This window comes from Lissotriton vulgaris, chromosome 8 (genome assembly GCF_964263255.1).
Source record: "Lissotriton vulgaris chromosome 8, aLisVul1.2, whole genome shotgun sequence".
Classification (NCBI taxonomy): Eukaryota; Metazoa; Chordata; class Amphibia; order Caudata; family Salamandridae; genus Lissotriton; species Lissotriton vulgaris.
The window spans coordinates 80,612,027-80,639,893 of NC_141696.1; the positions used below are offsets into that span (position 1 = coordinate 80,612,027).

The 27,867-nt window shown below is 52.5% G+C and overlaps 1 protein-coding gene across 1 annotated transcript in view; it reads left to right on the plus strand.

Annotated features, from left to right (window-relative positions):
• LOC147693445 (uncharacterized) overlaps positions 1–27,867 on the plus strand; it is a 116,214-nt gene that overhangs the window by 82,845 nt on the left and 5,502 nt on the right. The gene's annotated exons all lie outside the window — the stretch shown is intronic.

A 27,867-nucleotide genomic window follows, 5' to 3' on the forward strand; every position in this document is an offset into this window, starting at 1 on the left:
ACCAGTCAGGGGGTGGATCAGTATGTGAAAGTATTGACACAATGTTACCCCAGTCAGGGGGTGCATCAAGGTGTGATACCGCTGACACAATATTACCTCAATCAGGAGGGGTATCGATGTATGATGCCGCTGACACAATGTAACCCTTTTCAGGGGTGCATCGATGTGTGATACCGCTGACACAATATTACCCCAGTCAGGGGATGAATAAAGTATGTGATACAGCTGACACAATGTTACCCCAGTCAGGGGGTACATCAATGTATGGTTCCGCTCACACAATGTTACCCCAGTCAGGGGGGGGGCATCAGTATGTGATACCGCTGACACAATGTTACCCCAGTCAGGGGGGGCATCAGTATATGATACCGCTGACACAATGTTACCACAGTCATGGGGGGGCATTAGTATGTGATACCGCTGACACAATGTTACCACAGTCATGGGGGGGCATTAGTATGTGATACCGCTGACACAATGTTACCCCAGTCAGGGGGTGCATCAATGTGTGGTTCTGCTGACACAATGTTACCCCAGTCAGGGGGTGCACTGGCAGTGAAGACGCCTAAAAATCTGTGGTGTGTGGACACGGGCTCTCTGTGGCGAGGTGTGTGTAACCTGGCAGAGGGAAACAGAATACAAGCGGCATTAAACACTCTGACTTCCGCTTCCTGTGCAGCTCTCCATGTAGCCCTAGGTGCACAGTGTTAACACACCATCACCTGAAAGGTCATGACCTACCGTTTCAGTGAAGGTAAAACCTGAAAATACCCCGAGCCGTGGTCCGGCCCAATCCAGCAACTAGGTTTGAATATATTAGAAACAACAATTCTAAGAGCAGCTCTCCAAAATCTGTCTTTTGTAGAACTTTCCTGAGAGTCCACCTCTCACGGCGCGATGTTTCTGTTCTTCACAACTTGTTAAATGCTGTGATTAGACCTGCCGTGCCTTGAACGTTAACACAACACAACATGCATTTTAACAAAATGCAATAGGCACACTTTCCTAACAAATTAACTTATCGTGTATGTTGTGGCACATAGACCTGCTCGGAGTTCGTGCAGCCCCCACCCCCATCTAGTGCCCCCCTGGGTTTGTGGGAGGGAGAGGGCCGGTGAGTGCACAGAAACTGTGTGATCTGCTCCCCCTCCCCACATGGACTCTCCCTTCTCTCTCACTTTCAGAGATTGGACCTAGAAAGGAGGCCATTGCAGTGCGGGCCTCGCAAGCGTCACAAACGGATCAATAATGCAGGGTGTGTGAATGTCTGAATATATCAACCCAGCCCCGGTATCCAAGGAGGCACAGAGAGGGGGAGAGGGGGGGGGGGGGGGGGGGCTGTCCGGGTCTTGCGGGGCGAGGGAGCTGCGGCCGGTGCCCCCCCAGCATTAACTAGCGCCTGCCGGTGCGGGGCCCCGCCCCTCCTCGGTGTCCGCTCGGGTCTCTGGTTACCACTCATGACCTGAGGCCACCTGCCCCACTTTCCACCCGCGCAGCTGCCCCCGCCGCACACTCACCCGAGGCACTCATGCAAAATGGATGAGGTACAGAGAGAGCGGATCCGGTGCCGGCGCCATGGCAACAATGCCCCCCCCCCCCCCCCCCCCGCTCCGGCTGTGGGGGCTACTGCGGGCCATCTCCAGGGCGCGCTGCGCTCTGTCTCTCCACCAGCACCCCACGCCTCCACAGCTGGGACCCCACACCCATGGATGGACCTCCTCGCCCTCAAATGGAACCCCACATCCACAGCTGGGCCCGCCCCTCCACAGCTGGGACCCCACACCCATGGGTGGACCCCGAACCCTCAACTGGAACCCCACATCCACAGCTGGGCCCCCCACATCCACAGCTGGGACCCCACACCCATGGATGGACCACGTCACCCTCAAATGGAACCCCACATCCACAGCTGGGCCCGCCCCTCCACAGCTGGGACCCCACACCCATGGATGGACCCTGAACCCTCAACTTGAACCCCACATCCACAGGTGGGCCCCCCACATCCACAGCTGGGACCCCACATCCATGGATGGACTCCTAACCCTCAAATGGAACCCCACATCCACAGCTGGTCCCGCCCCTCCACAGCTGGAACCCCACACCCATGGATGGACCTCCTCACCCTCAAATGGAACCCCACATCCACAGCTGGGCCCGCCCCTCCACAGCTGGAACCCCACACCCATGGGTGGACCCCGAACCCTCAACTGGAACCCCACATCCACAGCTGGGCCCCCACATCCACAGCTGGAACCCCACATCCATGGATGAACCCCTAACCCTCAACTAGAACCCCACATCCACAGCTGGTCCCGCCCCTCCACAGCTGGAACCCCACACCCATGGGTGGACACCGAACCCTCGACTGGAACCCCACATTCACAGCTGGGACCCCACATCCATGGATGGACCCCTAACCCTCAACTAGAACCCCACATCCACAGCTGGTCCCGCCCCTCCACAGCTGCACCCCCCCCCCATCCACAGCTGGGCCCACACATCCATAGCTGGGTCCTAACATCCATGGATAGATTCTCATCCACAGCTGCCCCCCCACATCCACAGCTGCCCCCCACATCCACAGCTGTGCCCCCTTCATTCACAGCTAGCCTCCCTCCTGCAGCCATGGATGGACACCCATATCCTCAGCTGTCCCTCACATCCACAACTGCCCCGTCCACAGTTTCATCACCCTCTATTCTGTTGAGTGCTCCCCACTCCTGCTGTGCCACAGATCACCTTGACTTCATGGCTCCTGCAGTATTTCCGCCTGGCTGATTCTGTGAAACAGTCCATTGGCTGTCTATGCCCCCTGCTTTATGGCACACTTTTGGCCTCACAAGTCAGGCAGGTGCTGTCAAAGGTGAAACACAGAGGGCTTGTCGTGTGAGTAGCTGAGTCTTGCTCCTGTCTCACACCTCAATGATATCTTACCATGGAGGGCTACTTCAGAAAACCTTTTCTTTTATTCGCCCGGCCTTGCCTCAGCCTTAGGTGTAATTTACACTTGTATTTCCAAGACTACGCAAAGCTTACCTACTAAAGAAACTAAGGAATGGCCTCTGCCAAAGTTTCCTAACACTGTCCCGTCAACGGAGACATGTATTCTGGGCAGTGGGAAACATTTGCCACAAATAGTTTAAAAAAGTGCCACAAAGTTATCAGCTGAAGATCAGAACATCTGTGTTCACCGACTGCGTTATTACCATTGGTGGTAATCCTAGCAGGCGGTAATGCAAGGCTGTTTGTCATTGGTCCTGATTCTCAGATCGTCAACAACAGAGGCCATCACCAGCTCCGTGCTGTGCTGTGATCGAAAACCTGCCTGTCCGGGGTGGTTCCTCCAAGTAGCTGGCCAGAGTATTCAAGACCTGCTTTTCCAGGATCTTTGCTAGAAAAGGGAGTTGGGAAATGGGCCTGTAGTTTTTTAGAGCTTTTGTATCCGCTCCTACTTTTTTCAGGAGGGGGATAACCCTAGCTTCCTTCAGATTCACTGGCAGGTACCCTGATTCTAAGGACTAATTTAGTAGATCCAGCAGCTGCTTTTCCAAGCCCGGCAAGACCATTTGAAATATTCTCGGAGGGCAAGGGTCCATTCTGGAGCCTGATTTGATCTGGTGAGCTATTGCCGCCAAACTCACTTCATCAAGGCGTGGAATACTGTTCAGGTTCCAGACCAGGTCCTGGGGATTAGATGGAGCCAGTCCCCTGAGGTCAGCCGGGGTTCTCGTAATGTCCATGATGATATCCTGGACTTTCTGAAGAAAAAACTTCCGGAAGGTATCACAGTCCGGACGATCATTTATCGGGACTTTGCCCTCCATCTGCGTGAGTTCCTTCAGGATGGAGAAGATTTCTTTTTGCTTATTACCAGCTCGGCCAATTCTGTCCTCATAAAAAGCTGCCTTCCTGAGTAGGATATCAGCCTTATATTTACACAGGAGAGCCTTGTAGGTGTCAGACTCAGCAAGGTTATAATTGAGTCTCCACCTCCTCTCTGCTTGGCGCAGAGCTTATTTTTTCTCTCTCAGAGAGTCATTGAACCAAGGGGTTCCTTTCCCTTTTGCTCTGGCCCTCTCTATCCGTTCAGGGGCTAGCATGTCAATTACAGCCTGAAGCCAAGACATTAATGCTGTACTTTGTTGGTCTAGGTTACCCTCACTCATAGTTGGGGGTGGAGTAGAGAGAAGCGTCGAGACTAGAGATTCAGCCTCCACTTTATTCCAAGATCTAAACTTCCTCCACAGAGGATCTGACAGTAGAGGTAAACAGTCACACAGGACCCAACATTTATTCAAGGAATGGTCTGACCAAACACAAGGGCTAATATCGGTTATCTCTACCCGAGGCATAGAAGACCAAATCAAGTCAACAGTGTGGCCCCTAACATGAGTGGGGCCTGTTACCAGTTGTGACAAGTCCAGAGAGGACAGGTTAGTTTCGAACCCTGCCTCTACGAGGTCTCTGGGTGAATTATCCCAGTGATAGTCAAAATCCCCTACCACCAGGAGATGTTTATATCTTGATCCAAGATCTGTTAAAAGCTCCAGAAAAGCTTCATTGAAATCTGGGGAGCATTTAGGTGGGCGATACACTACTAGCAACATAATGCAGGAGGATTTCATGGAGATTTTTATTCCCAGAAGCTCTGCCCTGTCACAATTTTCTGCGACAATTTGGGTCACCAGGAGAGTCTTTTTAAATAAGATTGCAACTCCCCCACCTCTGAAATCCCCATGTCGGTTGTACCATAGCGCATTAAATTCTAGCGGTAATGCAGCCAGAATGTCAGGGGTAGATGAAGCCCCCAGCCAGGTTTCTGTAAGGGCTAAGGTGTCAATATCCCCTTCAAGGAGGAGAGAGAACACTTCAAGATGGTGTTTTTGCAGAGAGCGTGTATTAAGCACAGCTACATTAAGACCCTGGATCGTAGTCAAAAGGGACTGTTTCTGAGCCCGTGTGGATCCTTTCACTCCCCTCAGTAGTGACTTTTCTCGTAGCCTGGCTAGCGTGGTGCTCTCTAATACCTCGTCGCCAGTTTTTAATGCCAGAAGTGTCTCACAAGGATAGATATAGTGTTGGGCAGAGGTCCTGGTCCTGGCCCTGGGCCCGTCGTGGCGCGGATGGGCGCAGACGGGCTTGCCTCTGGCGCGCCTATTGGCAGTAATCCTTGCAACACTAGTGCGCTAACCAAGATGGCATCTTGGAAGCGTGCAGGAGTCCCTGGTCCCTCACCCAAAATGGCCTTTGGGAGCCGAGAGAGTGCGAAGGCTCACCCAAATGGTGAGTGGTGTGGTTCCAATTTTTATGTGCAGGCAATGTGAATGGTAAATGGGCAAAGAGCAGCTTAGAAGTTCCGAAAAGACTGCTAAATCAGGCAACAGCTAAAAAGTATTGACAATTAAAATTAAGAAGTCTCTTCAAACGACTAATTCATTAATAAAAAAGTGCGAGTGCCAGAGCAGCATTGTAAGTGCAAAAGCGGCGTTCCAGTTAGGTTCACCGTGTTAACAATTTCTATGTCAGCGCGCATGCATTCCAGGTCCCTTAATAGTGTTTGACAGTAATCCCTGCAACACTAGTGCGCTAACCAAGATGGCGTCTTGGAAGCGTGCAGGAGTCCCTGGTCCCTCACCCAAAATGGCGGTCGGGAGCCGAGAGAGCGCGAGGGCTCACCCAAATGGTGAGAGGTGTGGATCCAATTTTTATGTGCAGGCTATGCAAATGGTAAATGGGCAAAGAGCAGCTTAGAAGTTTCGAAATGACCGCTAAATCAGGCAACAGCTAAAAAGTATTGACAATTAAAATTAAGAAGTCTCTTCAATACATTAACAAAAAGTGCGAGTGCCAGAGCAGCGTTGCTAATCCTAATGCTAATCCTAGCAGGCAGTAATGCCACACTGGTGCTAATCCTAGCAGGCGGTAATACCACACTGGTGCTAATCCTAGCAGGTAGTAATGCCACACTGGTGCTAATCCTACTGGTGCTAATCCTAGCAGGCAGTAATGCCACACTGGTGCTAATCCTAGCAGGCAGTAATGCCACATTGGTGCTAATCCTACTTGTGCTAATCCTAGCAAGCAGTAATGCCACACTGGTGCTAATCCTAGCAGGCAGTAATGCCACATTGGTGCTAATCCTACTGGTGCTAATCCTAGCAGGCGGTAATACCACACTGGTGCTAATCCTAGCAGGTAGTAATGCAACACTGGTGCTAATCCTACTGGTGCTAATCCTAGCAGGCAGTAATGCCACACTGGTGCTAATCCTAGCAGGCAGTAATGCCACATTGGTGCTAATCCTACTTGTGCTAATCCTAGCAGGCAGTAATGCCACACTGGTGCTAATCCTAGCAGGCAGTAATGCCACATTGGTGCTAATCCTACTTGTGCTAATCCTAGCAGGCGGTAATACCACACTGGTGCTAATCCTAGCAGGCAGTAATGCCACATTGGTGCTAATCCTACTTGTGCTAATCCTAGCAGGCAGTAATGCCACACTGGTGCTAATCCTAGCAGGCAGTAATGCCACATTGGTGCTAATCCTACTTGTGCTAATCCTAGCAGGCAGTAATGCCACACTGGTGCTAATCCTAGCAGGCAGTAATGCCACATTGGTGCTAATCCTACTTGTGCTAATCCTAGCAGGCAGTAATGCCACAGTACCGTTGCAAAGAACCAATTCCAATACAGACGACATTACAACTCAGCAGGGTTGTGATCTACAGGGTCTGGCAAGCAACCTATGGCAGCATTTCTTCTGCAATGGATGGGGTTTAGTCGCCATTCCCCATTTACCACAATTAGTCAAATTTCCTCACGTTCTAGAATAAGGCACGTTGCGGTATATTTACTCACATTTTGCGCTGTGTTTGCATCACAAAAATTATGCAAATCGATACAAAATCTTTTCCTCCCAATTTACTTTGACACACAACTTCTTTTGAGCTGGAAATTCACTTGAAAGTAACAAAGCAGCGCCTCTGGTTCTGGGGTTGAGGGGCATTATTAGGAAATGCATCAGGGTACCCTCAAATCAGGAACTACCAAGGAAACTGTGAATAGAGCACTTGATGCTTCAACTCATTTTGATCATATATAACACCCAACTGTTCACAGTGCCCACTCACCGCAGACCGTTGACTACTGACGCACACAGCCCTTGGCGGCGCACAGCAGGGGTTGGACGAAGGCTGTGCACAGCTGTAGTGCACCCAATTCTTTTCACAGTTTTTTTGCTGGATTCGTAAATTCTGAGACCCCAGGAAGGTTTGCCAGATCCAGGAAGGACCTAGGATTCTTAAATCAACTTCACAAATTCCACACTGAATTATTTTTTAAATATAAATTTTAGTGCCAGGTGAGATCCCTTTGGGTCCCTTCCACATTGGCCAAGGGATCACGGTAGGCTCACTCGTCCCCTTATCCCCATTTTGTTTATTTTTTTCCTAATATGGTGCTTGCTACACTGTGTTGAGTTATGATGGTGCAGAGCACAGAGGATTTGCAAATTTGCAGCCGGATCCACAAATCTACAGTGGAACGGCCAGAGAAAAAGCATGGTATGTTCTCATTTTTTAAATTAGATTCACAAATCACCCAAGAATTCACAGATCCTTTGTGGAATGAATGGTCTAGAAATCTCTATAATTTAGCACCTTCATTCACTCCAATTTTTTTTAAAAAAAGTTAGGGAGGCAAAGATAGCTACTAATAACATTGGCACTGTTCTATTGATCTAAATGACATTTGGCACAAGCAAATTAATCCTGGTGCAGGGCCAGGCGAGCCCTCCATCCCACCCATGCTGAACATAGGTGACTGTGGTTGCACGCACAGGGCCTGGCAAAAGGCTGCGCACATTATACAATGGGTACATGGCATGCTGGTGCAGTGCGGGTTGGGCGATCACAGCACATTGGGCACAGGGCCAGGCCCTGCAGCTAAACCCTGCAGTGCGCACCCAAAGGCGTGTGCAGCAGGAGTTGGGCGTCGACGGCGGGGTGGGGTCAGGGACTGGCCGCCGGCTCTGTGGAGAATGTCCAAAGCCCATTCACAGTGGGGTTTGAAACTTAGGTAAATCATATAAAAAACAATGAATTCATAAAAAAATAAAATCACAGTTAAAAGTGAGTTATTTTTCTGGCTCTGAAATTCGCCTGAAATGGATAGCAATCTTACACACCATAACTCAAGCCACCCACCATGCTCACAACATTAATTTGTCAAAGGTACAGAAACCATAAAATGAGCGATCAAGAGCAACATGGCGCAATAGCGAGCGGTGTGAGTTATGGAGCGTTTTGTGTGCATTGAGAACCATGACTGGTGAATTTCAGTGGTTCGATGAGTTTAACTAATAACCTTGTTAGACCCGGGACCCTGGCCGGCCAAGACTCGCGTCGAGGTCAGTCAGGGATCGCCAGTTCTAAGTGTCAGGGCAAGGGAGTCACACACCAAGGCAACCCCTACTCGCCCTCTAGGTAACGTGGCGCGAGCAGTCAAGGCTAAACTTGGAGGCGATGTAAGTTAAGTATTTGCGCACGCACCCCAGCAACAACACCCAAGGCCCACCACAAAGAAACACTCCACACAAGGTTATGTAAAAATAGCCTTTGTATTATAAAAATATACATCAGATAAAACACACATCTTATTACACTGTGCCAATCAGGCACGGGCGGAATTTACAAGGGATATTTGTACAGGACAGGGCCACTTGGACCACTGTCAAGGGTATCAGCACTTTTAGAAATAATTACTGTAGCACAAAAATATAACAGTAGAGCATACAACCAGTAATCACTGGTAACAGGACCTCTCTAGCACCACCTGTACTAGGGAGAAAACAACCACCTACATGTCACAATACCTATAGGGGTGCAAGGATAAAACACATGATGTATCAACATTCAGAGGTGTAAAGGCACATGACGCATCAGCAATACATTCAGCGGTGCAGAATCACTAACAGTTCCCCCATACTCACAAGTCACCACCTGTGACTGTCCCGGTGTCCCAATGTCAGGGCCTAAACGTGGCAGTTGTCCACTAAGTGCTGGACAACTGGAGCAGGGAAAGTTAGCACAAGGTTGGAGCCTCTCTGGGCTCAAAGAACCACCACTGTGGCACTGGTGAGCCTCGCTTAGGCTCTTAAACAAGAAAGGGTGCTGCTGAGCCTCTCAGGGCCTCAGCGCTGGACAGATGCAGCCTCGCTGGGCTGTGGGGTCCCCCTCTCTGGGGACCCAAAGCAATAATGCTGGCCAAGAGCCACGCTGGGCTCTAATTCAATCGGTGCCCCCGGGGCACGGACACAATGCTCCTCCAGAGCCTCTCTGGCTCGTCGAATCGAGGAAGGTGCGGGACGCTGGAGCCTCTCTTAGCTCTTTGACACCCAATGCCCCCGAGCCCTCAGGCTCCCGACACGCGGGGATGGCAATCGAGCCTCGCAAGGCTCGTCACTAGCAAATGCCCCCAGAGCCTCTCTGGCTCTTCACAGCTACCGGCGCGAGGTCGCGCTACAGAGAGGGGGCGGGGCGGACACCGGCAATGTGTCCCGACGCTCCCCCCCCCTCCTCTGCAGGCAGGCACTCACCGGGCTCGCGCTGGTCTCTCCAGCGGCGGCGGGTCTCTCCCGCTGGTCCAGGCTCCTCTTCTCACTCTCGGTGAGCCTCGGCAGGCTCTCTCGCGGCTCCGAGAAGAAGGCGGGACTTCCGGGTTGACTCTCCCGGGCCGCGCGGTGATTGGACGGCAACCCCTTCACTTCCGGGTCGCCGCGGGCAGCGCGGCGGCTCGCTTTAGGCAGGCAGGCGGCTTCCCAGGATCCGAGGAGTGGGCTCCCTCGTGAATCCAATAACTCGGGAATACCGCAGCAATAAGCGGGGTGGCACCCGCGCTGTTGACTCGCCACACGGGGCGATCGGCCTCTGCAGTCCACAGCGCTCCCAAGCGCTGTAGGCAAATGTAAGCGCTCGTAAGCGCAAAACAGCAACAAAGGCGCTCTCCAAGCGCTAGGCAGGCAATCTCAGCGCTCCTAGCGCTGAAGGGCAGAGAGCAGCGCTCTCAGGCTGCAGGCAACACAGTCCTCAGTGCTCCCCAGCACTGGAGGACAGGACAGGGCTCCAGCAGGACTGGAGGCAGGCAGGCAGGGGGGCAAGGCTGGGCCAGAGCCAGCACACTGGGTCTCCAGGCAGGGAGACTCCCCAAGTGGCGGTCCTTCTGGCCCCAGCAGCGGCACAAGCCCCCTCTGGCAGGATTCCAAAAGAAGAACATTTTCAGTGGGGACACAGCCCCTTCTTATACTGACAAATCCTTTGTTACAATGTGCAGGGTGAAGGGAAAACCAGTCGCAGCTGGTTCTGGAGCACTCTTGATGGCCCAACCACCCATTCCTTTCACTGGGGAGGCCAGGGTCATTAGACACACCACAGGGGGGCGGAGCCAGCATTGTGTGGGGGAAAACCCAGCCCATCCAGGACCCAGGTGCACTCCTCCCACACATCACTCATGCTAATCTCCCACTCACCACCGGGCAGACCCATCCAGACTTCCTGGAGCCTGGCATGCCAGCCAGCTCCAGCCAATCACGCTCCAGCACCCTCACTGTACACATCTCTCAATGTCCAGAAGTAGCACTTCCCAACTAGACACACACATGCCGCAGACACCATCTTGCAGCATTCACTCTCACGAGTTCAGGCATACCAAACTCGAGCCTGCACTCCCCACGCATCAGGAACTACCAGGGACACACACATTCCCCATGCATTCCTATGGGAGGGCAGGCCAGCCATACTACACGCACGCACTTTCACTCTGGGACCCAGGGGAAAGTGCGCAGAGACCCAAAAATCACTAACACAGGGTCACAAATAAGGCAAAAAGTCTAGGGGTGAACCTGCCCTGCGGGCCAAGTCCAACACAACCCCCTTCCAGCCAAAACGCAGGGGAGAACAATCACCACCGTGATGGACTTCCCTGCTTGGGGCGATAGAACACGGACGCAGGCCCGCCACTGCCGGGACACTCTCCTGTTCTATGCCACGGTGAACCCCTAGGGTTCCTTCTAAAGCTCCTGTAAGGACCAACTGGGCTACCCCACTGGTACTCCTCAGCTGTCCGCGGCCAGTACCCGGCCCTGGGCCACCCAGGTGCCCCCGGTCCTTGCCAATTCGCAGAGCGGGGGGTAGTAACCCCTGGCACATAGTGTCCATTCTCCACTCTCCCTGTCTGCAAGACAGGACTAGACTGCCACTGGTTCACCAACCTTTGGCCTACAACCTCAGGCGGACCAGGAGTCTCAGAGAAGGCTTTCCTCCCCTTACCTCTTCTTCCAGGGTTCCTCCTCCTCCTGCGAGGGGGACACCCCGAACGCCATTCCACCCTAGGGTTTAACCCCTCAGGTTGCACCGGGGTCAGAGGTGGGCTTTCCCATCCTCTGCACCCCCTTCCAGAGGTCTGCCCTCTCCCAACTGGAGAAGTTCCCCTGGAAGAACCGGTCAGGACACTGCTTACAGTCGTCCTACCCTTCAGGTCAGGCCGAACCTGCACCTGGCCTCCCAACCTCCGGTCTAAAACCTTTGGTGGAATAATTGCCTGGCACTCCAGGACTTCTGGGGACTCACACGCAATCCCCCTGAGGCTGACACATGACCCATGTGTCGTGTGACGGTCTGTCTGGCGCAGATCTCCCGCCTCCTGTCCACCTGACAGGGCGCAAAGATCCCCCAGACCAGAAGTGGCGCCACCCGGGTCCACCCAAGACCTAGCCCCACTGGCTAGTCTCTGGTCCACTGGTGCATCCACTGGGAAACTCGTCCCCCAATCACTCCTCGCTTCGGACTTCTGTGCCCTCCCAACTGGAGCGGCACTGCCGGACACTGGAACCCCTGGAGTTCTGGTTACAGACACTCCAGGTTCCCTAGACACTAGGAGATCCTCCTCAAGTGTACTCACAGGACAGCCTAGGTTCCCACCCTGGTGTTCCCTCAAGAAACCACCCAAGTTCTGAGACAGGGCTTCGGGCCTCGGGGTGCTCTCAGCCACCCCCTGACTCCTGCTCCACTGAGCCAGGCAGTCAGCCCCTTCACCCTTCTCACTATACTGGGACCTAGCTGGGCTACACTGAGCCAGGCAGTCAGCCCCTTCACCCTTCTCACTATACTGGGACCTAGCTGGGCTACACTGAGCCTCTTCCACCACGCTGGGCTGGAAGCTCCCTGTACCACTACTGTTGGATTCACTCTCTAATGACTGTACAGCACCTCTGGCCCTCTCCCAGCGGTCTGCTTCCAGTGCAAGCTCCCATGGTTCAGACAATCCACACCCCATCAGGTGTTGTCGCAACCCTGGGGGACAACAACTGAGCATCTGCTCTCTGAGAAACACATCGAACAATATGTCCCAATCACATTTCGTGGGCTCCTGTACCCAATCGCACAGGGCTTCACAACAGTCCTCCTCAAATTCCTCCCACGACTGGTGAGGCAGCTTCCTACTGCCCCTGAATTTCAACCTTTTCTCCTCCTCTGGAGAACCAGGAACCATACTCTGGGAACTGGGAGTGGGACTGTCAACATCAACACTTAAAAAGCTGCCACCACTGGACTCCACCCTCCCTGGGGGATCCAGAAAATTCGGACTGCGGGCAGGGGATAACCTACTCTCTAGGGCTATCTTCTCCCTGGCCCAGGCCCTCTCAGCCTCTGCAATCCGCTCATTCACACCCAGCTGCGCCATCCTCCAGGCATACTCTAACCTGAGCTTCTCCATGGCCAGCTGGTGCTCCCTCTCTTCTCTCCTATCCACCCACTCTTCTGGGGACAGGGAAAGGGATGGGGGGCTACATCTGACACGGGACCCAGCAAGGGACTCCCTATCTAGGGGGTACTCGCTCTCTGCTGGCGCCCATCCACTGTCAAACTCACTCTCCACATCAGACTCTACAGGGTTCCCCTCAGACCCACCACCCTCATGGCGTGCGGTCCGGGCCCTCTCCCTCTCACTGTGCTCACGCTCCCAGTCACTCTTCTGCCGCAGGATCATGTTATCCCTAAGCTTGGACTGGGTGTCTGACTCACTCACTGGGATGTCTCTCTCCTTACATAACCGTACCAACTCATGCACACTGTACTTAGACAGGCCACACAGGTTAAAAGGAGATTCCATCTTGACAGGATGCTCACAGACACGTGCAACACAAGGGAACTAGCAATCTGAAGTAGAAGTACACAATTCCAAAACTTCCACTCTCCTTAGAAAAGAACTCACTCATGCGTCCAGGAAAACACACCATTCATCCACACACACCCTCCCCTCGGATCGGTAAGGCAGTTTCTACCACCCCTGACTTCTCAACCTGACCACATGTGACACAGGTACCAAACTCTGGAAGCAGGGCGGGGGACAAATGTACTGAACACAATTATCAAATGACACTCTTCAGGAGAAGCAATAATGGAACTTCACCAAAACACAATAATCCCCAAAAATGTGGTCATCTAAAATGTAGAGCTTTGTAGTGGCCAGTTGCTACTGTGGTACAACGCAAACACAAATTCTTATCCTCACCGCTTGCCGCCAATGTTAGAACCGGGACCCTGGCCGGCCAAGACTCGCGTCGAGGTCAGTCAGGGATCGCCAGTTCTAAGTGTCAGGGCAAGGGAGTCACACACCAAGGCAACCCCTACTCGCCCTCTAGGTAACGTGGCGCGAGCAGTCAAGGCTAAACTTGGAGGCGATGTAAGTTAAGTATTTGCGCACGCACCCCAGCAACAACACCCAAGGCCCACCACAAAGAAACACTCCACACAAGGTTATGTAAAAATAGCCTTTGTATTATAAAAATATACATCAGATAAAACACACATCTTATTACACTGTGCCAATCAGGCACGGGCGGAATTTACAAGGGATATTTGTACAGGACAGGGCCACTTGGACCACTGTCAAGGGTATCAGCACTTTTAGAAATAATTACTGTAGCACAAAAATATAACAGTAGAGCATACAACCAGTAATCACTGGTAACAGGACCTCTCTAGCACCACCTGTACTAGGGAGAAAACAACCACCTACATGTCACAATACCTATAGGGGTGCAAGGATAAAACACATGATGTATCAACATTCAGAGGTGTAAAGGCACATGACGCATCAGCAATACATTCAGCGGTGCAGAATCACTAACAGTTCCCCCATACTCACAAGTCACCACCTGTGACTGTCCCGGTGTCCCAATGTCAGGGCCTAAACGTGGCAGTTGTCCACTAAGTGCTGGACAACTGGAGCAGGGAAAGTTAGCACAAGGTTGGAGCCTCTCTGGGCTCAAAGAACCACCACTGTGGCACTGGTGAGCCTCGCTTAGGCTCTTAAACAAGAAAGGGTGCTGCTGAGCCTCTCAGGGCCTCAGCGCTGGACAGATGCAGCCTCGCTGGGCTGTGGGGTCCCCCTCTCTGGGGACCCAAAGCAATAATGCTGGCCAAGAGCCACGCTGGGCTCTAATTCAATCGGTGCCCCCGGGGCACGGACACAATGCTCCTCCAGAGCCTCTCTGGCTCGTCGAATCGAGGAAGGTGCGGGACGCTGGAGCCTCTCTTAGCTCTTTGACACCCAATGCCCCCGAGCCCTCAGGCTCCCGACACGCGGGGATGGCAATCGAGCCTCGCAAGGCTCGTCACTAGCAAATGCCCCCAGAGCCTCTCTGGCTCTTCACAGCTACCGGCGCGAGGTCGCGCTACAGAGAGGGGGCGGGGCGGACACCGGCAATGTGTCCCGACGCTCCCCCCCCCTCCTCTGCAGGCAGGCACTCACCGGGCTCGCGCTGGTCTCTCCAGCGGCGGCGGGTCTCTCCCGCTGGTCCAGGCTCCTCTTCTCACTCTCGGTGAGCCTCGGCAGGCTCTCTCGCGGCTCCGAGAAGAAGGCGGGACTTCCGGGTTGACTCTCCCGGGCCGCGCGGTGATTGGACGGCAACCCCTTCACTTCCGGGTCGCCGCGGGCAGCGCGGCGGCTCGCTTTAGGCAGGCAGGCGGCTTCCCAGGATCCGAGGAGTGGGCTCCCTCGTGAATCCAATAACTCGGGAATACCGCAGCAATAAGCGGGGTGGCACCCGCGCTGTTGACTCGCCACACGGGGCGATCGGCCTCTGCAGTCCACAGCGCTCCCAAGCGCTGTAGGCAAATGTAAGCGCTCGTAAGCGCAAAACAGCAACAAAGGCGCTCTCCAAGCGCTAGGCAGGCAATCTCAGCGCTCCTAGCGCTGAAGGGCAGAGAGCAGCGCTCTCAGGCTGCAGGCAACACAGTCCTCAGTGCTCCCCAGCACTGGAGGACAGGACAGGGCTCCAGCAGGACTGGAGGCAGGCAGGCAGGGGGGCAAGGCTGGGCCAGAGCCAGCACACTGGGTCTCCAGGCAGGGAGACTCCCCAAGTGGCGGTCCTTCTGGCCCCAGCAGCGGCACAAGCCCCCTCTGGCAGGATTCCAAAAGAAGAACATTTTCAGTGGGGACACAGCCCCTTCTTATACTGACAAATCCTTTGTTACAATGTGCAGGGTGAAGGGAAAACCAGTCGCAGCTGGTTCTGGAGCACTCTTGATGGCCCAACCACCCATTCCTTTCACTGGGGAGGCCAGGGTCATTAGACACACCACAGGGGGGCGGAGCCAGCATTGTGTGGGGGAAAACCCAGCCCATCCAGGACCCAGGTGCACTCCTCCCACACATCACTCATGCTAATCTCCCACTCACCACCGGGCAGACCCATCCAGACTTCCTGGAGCCTGGCATGCCAGCCAGCTCCAGCCAATCACGCTCCAGCACCCTCACTGTACACATCTCTCAATGTCCAGAAGTAGCACTTCCCAACTAGACACACACATGCCGCAGACACCATCTTGCAGCATTCACTCTCACGAGTTCAGGCATACCAAACTCGAGCCTGCACTCCCCACGCATCAGGAACTACCAGGGACACACACATTCCCCATGCATTCCTATGGGAGGGCAGGCCAGCCATACTACACGCACGCACTTTCACTCTGGGACCCAGGGGAAAGTGCGCAGAGACCCAAAAATCACTAACACAGGGTCACAAATAAGGCAAAAAGTCTAGGGGTGAACCTGCCCTGCGGGCCAAGTCCAACAAACCTTAACTCACTTTCTAACAGCGTTTTTTTCAGTTAACATATATATATATATTAGTTATACACTGGCAATAGGTCAGTGTTTCTATTAAAAGGTTATTTTTATGTTTTCATTAAAAGTTTGACGAATCTGAACAAAACGTTCTAAAACAAAATGTTCATCTCATTTGGATTTAGCATGGCATGTTTCGTGCAGATATGCCTAGGAAAGGTCGAAATAAGGGGGGGGGAAACAAAGTGAAATATCCCATTTTAACTCCCATAGGATTCTTTGGTTTCCTGTTAGGAGAGAAAATAATGGCAGAACGGAATTACACAAAACTGTATGTCAAAGTTGAACTTTACTCAAGGACATGTGTTTGCTTGGTTTCGTGTAAATGTATTCATTCGTTTTTTTTAAATGAGCATTTAAAACTCTGAGAAAAAGTTAGAGATATCTATTCCGTTAATTTGTGGAGGATCCACTGAACCAGCACTGCGGATATTTCATAAACTCAGAATTAAAAAAATATTCAGTTCTGATTGGCTTTTTCTCCCTTTGCCAGTCGGTACCACAGATCTGGAGAAAGATCAGGGTAACCGGAACTATGTGAAGAAAAGTCAAGAAAAGTTATATAAAGGGGGCAGGGTAAGGACACCCGTTCCCCCTGGCCCTCAGGGGTTGGGGGCGGGGGCAAAATGACCTCATTTTTTTTTGTAACATCATTTTTATTGCATCACCAATAGAAATGTACAGACAATATATTTAGCAATAAGATTACAACATGTACAGGCTTAGTGTGATCCAGTCGATCTCTATCCGGGAGGTTCACCTCGATCTCGGCTCGGGCGACCTCATCCCTGGCCATATCCTGTAACTCCTTACAATGTCCGACCGCTTCATCCAGCACATAACCCTGGGATGCTTTTGTGGTTTTCACCCCTCCCCCTCCCCAAATTTCGGTACCCCAACATCCCTCCAAAACAGCCTCCTACCCGCCCTCCCCCGTGGTCGCTCTGCACTTGGTTAATAGTGTAAAAATGTCCGGTGTGTTGCAGGAGGAAGTGATCTTTCGCTAAGTTGTGTTCTCCTGTGTAATGTTAGGGTCTGCTCCATCTAGGTCGCTCTCGCCATCCTGCTCCTCATCGTCCACATCCCGGAGCGCCTGCACCATCACCTCCCATGCAGTCGCCCTTTCCAGTGCCTTCTCGTCATTCAACCTCCAGGCCATCTGGTATCGTAGGGTACTTTCACACGCGGCCCATCTCAGACACTCCCCATACCATCTTTTATACGTGGGCCCCACTCTGGACTTCCAGTTTCTTGTGATCTCTCGCTTGGCCAGGATAAGCCCTAGATCTATAAATTTACTAGTCATCTTATTCCTAGGTGTGTGCGGGAACCAATGAAGGACGCCAACTGCTTTAGTAAACTGGATATCCCTGTCCGTCGCGGCGTTAAGGGCCCGCCCGACTTCCTGCCAATAATCGCCCAAAGAGGGGCAATCCCACAGCATATGACACAAATCCGCCCCAGCCGTGTTACATCTGGGGCAAGCAGCGTCGGTCGCCCCAAAATACTGTTGGATTTTCCCGGGGGTGAGGTATGCCCTGTGAATGACATAAAAATGAATCAATTGGAACCTGGCATTCCTCGAGCTCTTCCGTGCCCGCCTTAGCAACTGGCCCCAGGTCGTGTCTGGTATCTCCACCTGGAGGTCCAGCTCCCACTTGGCCTTCAGGGCTGCCAAAGGCTGCAAGGCCTCCCGCTGCATCCTAGAGTACAGGCACGTGACAGCCTTAAAGGTTCCCGCCGCCATCATGGCGTACTGGCAGGCCATCGAGGTGCCCGGTTCCTGCAGCCCTTCCCCCCAGTGGGCTCGCATGGCGCCCGTGACTGCTGCGTGTAGCAAGTAATCGCCCCTCGGGAGGTCAAATCGCTCCTGCAGGTCCCGAAACGGCAGCAACACCCCATCTTCGTAGAGGTCACCCAGCATTTGTATTCCCGCCTCCTCCCATCCTAGCAAGCGCGACCAGTCACCTCCATGTGGGAGGGCGGTGACCATTCCCAGCGGTATTTCGGGGGCATACATAAGGCGGACACCCGCCCGCTTACGGGCCCGGTCCCAGCAAAGCCGGAACGTCTGCTCCTCGACCGTCAGGTCTCCCACCCGGAGTTTCTGGTGCAGCGTAATATAGGCCAGAACGTGTCGCGGGGTGCCTTCCACTCTCGCGTCCTCGGGGCCTCTATACACTCTCGCCACCTCCTGAGTAAAAGTCTGCAGCTGCGCGGCTAGGTAATATCCTTCAAAATCCGGCACTGCCATACCTCCTTCATCTTTGGGGCGCAACAGCGTGTCGAGCGCTATGCGCCTCCTACCCGTGCCCCACAAGAACGCTATGACCAGTGACCTCAGGCGTTTGAAAACAGAGCTCGGGACCCATACCGGTAGTGTCCTAAAATAGTACAAAAGCCTGGGCAGGGCTATCATTTTAAGCAGGGAAATTCTACCAGCCAGGGAGAGCGGTAGAGTTGCCCAGAAGTCCATGGACCCCCGCAGGGCGTTAATACAGCGAGTGATGTTGCCATCCAGTAGGTCGGACGGGGCGTGGTAAACATAGACCCCCAGATAATGCAGACAGCGCGGCTCCCACCGGAGTTCCTGAGCAGTGAGTGGGCACGGTTCTCCCGGCCTCAGGGGAAACAGACAGGATTTAGGCCAGTTGACCCTCAGGCCCGACAACCTACCGAACTGCCCCAGTAGCCGCCGCGCCCCCTGGAGCTCGGGGCCCGCATCGGCCAAAAACATCAGCAAGTCATCTGCGTACAGGGAGATGAAGTGCGGTCTCCCCCTGAATGACAAACCTGCGTAGTGGCGGCCCAGTCTGGCTTCCGCAGCGAAGGGTTCCATCGCCAACGCGAACAGGAGCGGGGATAGGGAACAACCCTGTCTAGTGCCACGCCTAATCGGGTATTGTCTCGAGATCAGTGTGCCCACCCGGACCCTCGCTACCGCCTCGGTATAGAGGACCTTGGTCCACCTTATATATCCGTCCCCCAGCCCGAAGCGACGCATCACCTCATACAAGTATCCCCATTCGAGGCTGTCAAATGCCTTCTCAATATCAATGGATAGGACAAACGGGGAGACGGCGTCCGGCCAGTCCGCACCCATCAGTCTCGTGAGTCTACGGACGTTATGAGTGGTGTTGCGTGTCGGTATGAAACCGCACTGGTCACCGTGAACCAGGCCTGTCATGTGTATCAGCAATCTGTTGGCCAGAATTTTACTGAGGATCTTGTAGTCCGTCGTCAACATAGACAACGGACGATACGAGGATAGCGCCGCACTCTCTCTGCCCGGTTTCAAGAGCGGGATCATGAGAGCCTCGCACATGGAGCCCGGGAGTCGGCCCTTCTCCTGTGCCTCGTTGTACACCTCGCGCAGCCGTGGTGCAAGGTACTCTAGGTATTTGCCATAAAATTCGATCGGTAGTCCGTCAAGGCCCGGGGTCTTGTTCCTAGCCATCTGTTTTACAGCACAACCTATTTCTCCCAGAGAGATGGGCCGCCCTAGTTCTTCTGCCTCCGAGTCCTCCACACGCGGCAACTGTAACCCGTCCAAGAACTCCTCAAGCTCCTCCGCCCCTCCCGTTCCACCACTCTCATAGAGCCCCTCATAATAAGCACGAAACTTATTCAGGATCCCGGGTTGAGTGCGGCAGGGCTCCTCCCCTGGCTCCTGGATCCCCATGATCGGCACTCCCCCCCGGACTGGGTTAGCAAGCCAAGCCAACATCGACCCCGCCTTATCACCTTCCGCATGCGCCCTTGTCATGTACGCCTTGTGGTCGAAGCTACGCAGCCGCTCTAGCTCTACCGCCAGCCCCTCCCGTGCCCCGCTAAGCCCCTCCTGCAGTTCAGGGTGATTCGGGCGCCTCTTCTCGAAATCCCTCAGCCGTGTCTCAGCCTTATCCAAGTCATCCAACAGAGTCTTCCTAGCCCCTGCCGCTTGTCCAATACAGTGTCCCCGCACCACCACCTTGAACGCATCCCATTCAACCGCCCTCGTGGAGGCCGAGCCACTGTTCTCCTCAAAATACCTCTCAATGCGCTCACTCAGGGCCTCCCTGAACAACAAATCGTCCAGGGTGTCAGGTTGCAGACGCCATGTTGGCACGCAGTTAACAGTCACCATCCATTCCAGAGACATGAACAAGGGGTTGTAGTCCGATATCGTCCTGGCCAAGTATTCCGCCCCTCCCACCGCGGGGAGCACACACTCCGAACAAAGAAACGCATCCAGCCTCACATGCAAGTCATGCAGGTGCGAGTGAAAGGAATAGTCCCTAGCGGTGGGGTGCAACGCCCTCCATGCATCCGTGAGGGCCCAGCTCTCTTGCCATTCCAACCTACGCTTGGCGACCCTATGTACTGGGGACGCGCGCAGCGGGGGATGGGACCTATCTAGGAACACATCCTCAACCGAGTTGAAGTCCCCCCCCAAGAGGACCGGCCCTGCCAAATAACCCGCCAATTTGCCCGAGATGGTAGACAAGAAGGCGGGCAGGTCTACATTAGGAGCATACACATTACAGAGAGATATCACCCTGCCTCTCAGCCTCCCCTCCACCGCCACATATCTGCCCTCCAGGTCCACCGATGACTTTGAGACCTGGAAGGGGACCCCCGCCCGTATCCAAATCAATGCCCCCCTTGCAAATGCCGAAAATGTCGTGTAGAATAGCTGCCCCCTCCAGCGCCTTTGCAAAGCCGCCCCTTCTTGCTTATTTAGATGTGTCTCCTGCAGGAACGCTATATGAACCCCCCTACGCTTGAGGTACGCCTGAACTTTATGTCTGCGCGTCATGGACTGCATACCCCGCACATTCCAGGTCACACATTTCAACGCCCCAGTACTAGCCATCCCCCCCTACACAACCGGACCATACAGCAAAGAACAATGTCCGCACAAGTCCCGCGACCACGGGCCCACCCACCCACCCTCTCCAAACAGGAAGCCGAACCCCTCCAACAACAACTACCCCTCGAGCCACCCCAACTGCTCGCAACTCCCACCCCCCCAGGACAGGCCCCCCCGCAACTGGAAGTACCCCCATCCAAACCAACACTCCCGACCACCCCTCAAGGAAAGGTGGTAATGGTCGCAGTCCCCACTGCGATGACCTTAGGGGCCAGTAAGACGCGGCTCAATGCGATAGGACCTTAAAACAAATCAGCCCCGCGCGCTCCACCCCACAATCCCCACATTACAGCTCCCCAAAACCTCAATCAATAATGGTCTACTGCTGCGGGTCCAGTGCCCCGGTGTCCAACCAACGAGTCCACTCCACCAGTTCAGTTCAACACGCCTCCAGTATCTCCCCCGAAGTCTGCGGCGTCACAATAGGGCCCCGGGCTCCACCAAATTCCGATTGTCCTGTCTCCGAGCCCGTGCCCGGGTCCTCCGATTCCGTGCCCTTCCCGGACTGAGTCCTGGCGGTCCTAGATAAGTCCACTACCGCCTGTAGCGCCGCCTGCCTCTCCGCCTCCGTCTGCGACACCGAGGGTTTCCCGGTTCTCTTGCGGTTTCTCCTGATCCGTTGGGACTGCCTGATCGGCTTCGCCACCTTAGCCTCCTCCTCCCTGGCCTTAGCACCGTCCGTTCCCGATTTATAAGTGTCCCACCAGTCCCAAGCGTCCGCGGAGGTCGTGAAGAATAGTGATTTCTCATCCACCACCACTCTTAGCTTGGCAGGGAACAACAGGGAGTACTTGATGCCTTCCTGGCGGAGCTCCCGCTTGAGGGACAGGAAGTTTGCCCGGAGTCGCTGCGTCTCAAATGTGTAGTCCGGGAACATGGTGACTCTGTTGTTATCCACTTGAAAGGGCCCTGCCTCTCTCGCCCTCTGTAAGAGCCAGTCTCTGTCCCGGTAATGGAGCAACTTGAACACCACCGGGCGAGGAGGAAGGCCCAAGGCTGGCGGGCGCGCTGGAACTCTATGTGCCCGTTCCAGGGAGAAAAAGGGGGACAGACCTTCTGGTGCCACCTCTGTCCGCAGCCAGTTGTCAAGGTAGCCCACCATGTCGTCGCCTTCAATTTTTTTCCGGCAGGCCCACTAGGCGTACGTTGTTGCGCCTGTTTCTGTTTTCGGCATCCTCGGCCCTCCTTTCCAGCACCTTCAGGCGGTCCATCACGTCTGCCATCTGGGCCTTCATCGTTTCTTGGCCTGGGGCTAATTCCTTAACCGTGATCTCCACGGATTTCACCCTGTCTTTAAGTTTGTCGTGGTCAGCCTTCAGGAGGCCCAAGCCCGTCGCCACCTGAGCTATATCTTGTTGCAGGGCGTCCTTTGTGGTGGCGATGGCCTCCAGGATACGATCCTGCATCCGCTGCAATGCCGCTTGGTCTCGCTCCGCTCCCTCCGCAGCCTCAGTATCGGTCGCGCCATCTCCCTTCCCCTTCGGCTTCCCCATCTGGGCCGGGTTGGGCAGTGGTCTCCGAGTAAGTTCCTGGTCGCCCTCCGAGTGTCGTCGGGTTCCGTCCTCCGGCAGGGCTCCCGGGCCCAGATTTGTCACCAAGAAGCAGGAAACACTGAGCGATCGCACCCCGGCCCGTGCCAGACGTGCCAGGGGCCCGGGGCTCTCGTCACCGGGTCACTGCCGCACTGTCGTCGCCCCTACCAGGGGGCGGTCCTCAGCCACCGCCCGAGGGTGCGCCCAAAGTTCACTCGGCACCCGGGGAGAGGCGCGATGCGGCCGCCAACACCCTTGATTTGTCAGGGAGCAGTCCTCAGTGGGTCTCCGGGCAGATGTCTCCGTCGCGTCTGATCTCATGCCCTCGCCGCCATTTTGGGGTCCGCGACTTCTCGCCTGGGTCCAACTTTCAAAGTCGAAATATTGCTGTGGGATGGCTCGGTGTCGTCCTCCGTGGGACCCGGACCCTCCGCAGTACCTTCCAGTACCGGATGGTATCGGTTACCTCGGGGTCCGATCAAATTTTCAGGATATTTTCCGGGATCGGGCACGGAGCTCCGAGCTCACGCTGCCTACCTCCTCGGCATCCAAGCCACGCCCCCCGGCAAAATGACCTCATGTTGTTAAAAAATAATGCAAAAAATGATTGTCACAGTATCCACAATACTACAGCGGATCCCAGCGAAGCCCCCACGTGTCATGCTGGAGCAAGTGTCCCTGCTATGGTGATGCGGTCCCATGCAAGCTTCTCTACTTTTGATCCACAGTACAAGAACTGGTTCTATGCATCTGGTAGCAGTGAAGTCCGCTTGCATGGCACCACAGCACTATGGCAGGGAAGCTTGCTCGAAAACGATGGACCCCTCTAAAAAAAAGCAAAAAAGGGGCTTCTGGATTCAGCTGTGCACAGCGAGGATTGGTCCTCACAAAGGATTGGTTGCATGTAGGGCGTGGCCAGAAGCTGGGCTTTGTGGCCAATTCCTGCTGTGCACAAATCCAAAGTCTGTTTGCAGTGTCACTTGGCCATTCGTGGAGGGTTGGAGGGGGATCTGGTGGGCCTTAGCCATAAAGGGATGCAAGGTCCAAAAAAAAAAAAAAAAAACAATTTAGAATATGATTTAAAAAAACACAGAAAAATACAGAAAGTTAAAATGATGTTACAGTTTAGGTTTGGTAATAAGATCTTATCATACCTAAAAAAAAAAAACCCAGAAAAACAGGTAAAATGCTGGTATAGTTAGAAAACCAAACCAAAAATGACTGAAATTCACCTATTATAGTTCAGTGAAGTAACTATAACTCGCGCCCTGTCATGCACAGCTTATGACTTCACATATTACATCACTGATGACGTTAAATGACATAATTGATGACATCTCAACATCACTCATTAAATCAACCATGGTAGTATCATTCCTATTACTCAGTAAACCCAACAACATCTAAAAAATGAAAATTGCTAGTAAAGGGCCTACAGTCATATTCAGCATAAAATTACTGTGTACATGTGTGGCTGCTTATAATGTACATAGGGTACAGCCTAGGGCCGAGTGAGGCTGTGCATGGCAAATATGGCCCTTAATCATGTCTTATTGGCAACAAATGCATGGGTGCCAACAGCGTAAAGCTCTAATGCACAGCTGTTCTGATCCCAGGATAAGCAGATCTACAGTGCATTAACAAAAAATGCTCTTTAAGAAGGGGATAGTCTGCTTCTAAAATACCTCCAATAGCTCTGTTTATTCAGTAGCATTGCTACAGTTCATTTCAAGCGAATATAAAAGTCCCCCTTGCAGTCTTCCAAGGCCAGTGTGGCGCAGTGCTCCTATTTGAGCCCTAGGTGGCGCTGCAGCTTTACTTTGGTACCTACTGCGGTGGTCTGAGAGTCTGCGTCAGGGAGAGTCCTGTTATGCTTCAGCTACTCAGCATCAGTCCCCTGGCCTGACATTCCTCTAGCCTAGCATGTAGGGCACTGGTGTAGAAGGTCGTGCTGTAACAATGTTCACAGTAGTGGAGATGGCGTCCATGTTACATCACTTGAGTCGGAGGGATTGTGAAACATCCAGGCGTCACACACAGAACAAGGGAAGCAAATAAGCCACGCCCATTCAACAGGCAGTGGTGTGGGTGTGGCAGGCAGCCAGTGGGGCATTTTTGGAGCACACTCTGGCAAATATATTACTGAAGCTTGGCGTGGCAGCACTCAGTCATTAACAGACTGCATTGAAATGGCCACAAAATTCCTGCACTTTTACTGATAAAACTATACAGTGCACATATGATGTTTGAAATATGATAATGTTTGAAACTGGGGCCCTGATTTATGGGTAATTGATGTAGGGCAGCCCTGTATGGCTTCTAGCTGCGCTGCCCTACGCCAATGAGAAAGGGCAGGATTGCACTGTATTTATGAAATACAGTGCCTTCTTGTCCTTTCTCCCTGCGCTGGCGCATCATTTGCTGCCTAGCACCAGTGCAGGCACCCTTGCACCATGGTGCAAAGATGTCTGTGTTGCATGCAGGATTGTTTTTGTGCAGGAAGGGGCACATTCATGCTACAAAACAACCCTGAGAGTCGTTTTCATCTTTCTACGTGTGCTTCTGCAGCACACACGGAAAGAGGGGAAACGGGGAGGAATAATATTTATTTCTCCTTGATACGCCTGCTCTGGGGAGGTGTAAGATTTTGGCGCCGCCCCATGTTTCCGTGATTAAGTCATTCTGGGGCAACATTAAAATCCATGGGTGGGAACCCCATCATTAGGCCCATGGACTGCTTGGCTCTCGGGCGCAGAATAAGATAATGCAGCAACTTATGCTGCCTTGCCGTACGCCATATCTATGAGGTCATTCAAAGCCACACAAAGTGGCATTGTCTGGCCTCATTGATATCATAGAGAGGCCTGCGCAGCCGGAGCGTTATAAAAGTGTCCCTCTGGCGGCGCAAGCCTCTCATATATACCCTCCTGTGTTTCAGCAAATATGTCCCCTTTGAACATCAACACGTAAAGTGTCTTCATTTGCTTTGTTTCTTTTAAAACCTTTGTTTTCATCACACTCCAGAATTAATAAAAAGTACTTCTTTCATGCAATATTGCGCGCCGATATATTTTGAAATATTTGTACAGTTCTTTTGTAAACTATATAAATGTTGTGTTAGAAAAAAACTGCTTTCCTACATATTTTCCTTTCACACACCATATACCCCGGGAGGATTGTCAGGCAGCTCCCCTTACAAAATCCTCTAACTTTGCTGCCAGAGAAAGAAAAGTAAATATCAATCTCCCAGACAAAAGAATAAGTCGAAATTTGTCAGAAGAGATATCCTGACATTTGACCTCTGTCTTTGAACACACAGCAAGTGTGAAAAGACAAAAATCAAATGTAAGGGCATCTTTAATGCTTATTCACCTTCTGAACCCCAGCATGGTTATTTTGCAGGTGCTGCGGCACCCTCTGCAGCCCTACTTCCACCACCTATGCTTTAAGATGGTCTGTGGGGCTGGGCATTATTTTCACCATAGAGTTAAAAGTCCTTATAAGGAGTTTTGATGTCATAGCATGCGGTTATGCTACAGTATGTTACGCTGTAATACTGCCAGCACCTGCACAACACACTTCTGCCATTTGCATGGCTTCAGCATTTTGAAGCTTCGGCTACCAGATTGCAGTCTGTGTTGACATTTAAGCATCCAAACATGTACACAGTAGTTTTATGCTAAATATGACTGTAGGCTCTTAAATAGCAATTTTCATTTTTTAAATGTTGTATGGGTTTACTGAGTAATGGGAATGATACTATCATGGTTGATATAATGCCTGGTTATTTGAGATGTCATCAAAGATGTCCTTTAGCATGTCATGAGTGATGTAATATGTGAAGTCATAAGCTGTGCATGACAGGGCGCGAGTTATAGTTACTTCACTGAACGATAATTGGTGAATTTCGGTGGTTTTAGGTTTTGTTTTGCATCTATACCAGCATTTTACCTGTCTGTCTGGATTTTTTAAAGGTATGTTAAGATCTTATTACCAAACTTAAACTGTAACAGCATTTTAACTTTCAGTATTTTTCTGTGTTTTTTTTAATCACATTCGAAATGTTTGTTTTGTTTGGATCTCGCCTCTGTTTATGGCTAAGGTACACCAAATCCTGCCCCAACCCTCCACAAATGGCCAATTCACACTGCAAACAGACATTGGATTTGTGCACAGCAAGGATTGGCCACACGGCTCAGCTTCTGGCCGGGCCCTACATGCAACCAATCCTTTGTGGGGACCAATCCCTGCTGTGCACAGCTGAATCCAGAAGCCCCTTTTTTGCTTTTTTTTGGGGGGGTGGGGGTCCATGGTTTAGGAGCAAGCTTCCCTGCCATAGTGCTGTGGTGCCATGCAAGCTGACTTCACCGGCACCAGATACATAGAACCAGTTCTTGTACTGTGAATCTACAGTGCAGAAGGTTGCATGGGACCGCATCACCATGGCAGGGACTCTAGCTCCAGTGTGACTGTGGTAGTTCAGCAGGACCACACGTGGGGGTTTCACTGGGATCCGCTGTCGTATTGTGGATACCGTGACACAATCAAATTTTGCATTATTTTTTAACAACATGAGGTTTTTTTGCCCCCCGCCCCTTGAGGGCCATGGGGAAGTTCACAAGCTAAATGTAAACTACATAGATGGTTAAAATATTGAACTGCATTTCTTATTCTAAATGTTCAAAACTAAATTAACTTCGACCTAAATCTTTCCTTCAAATAATCTAGATTCCTGCAAACGTTCTTTCTTCTCTTCTTGCGTCCCAGTGATTGCTTCCTCCCATTCTCAAGTTCCTCTTTAAGCAACAATCCCATGGCTGCCTCTTTTCCCTCAGTGCAACCTTTAAACCTTGGCGTCCAGCCCACTGTGATTGGACAAACGTGGGTCAGATGCTAAGATTTCAAGAAGTGGCTGAGAGGCCCATACAGATGTTAATTCTTTTGGAATGAACAGCTGCTGTTACCTTCCATCCAATGGTCCTGCATTTCAGTCTATACAGTGGTGAATTAGAGCCTGGTTTAGATCTTGGCGGGCAGGTTACTCCATCACAACGGTGACGGCTATCCTGTCCACCGAAACATAAATTCCAGAGGATATAATAGGATTTAAATTTCGACGGACGGGATCAGGCACTTGGAGATCTAGAATTGTCCACTTTTGTGTCTCATCACTCACGATTCTGCCTAGTACACATTCTAGCGTAGTGAATGAATCTGTCCACTTCAAACCCCTGA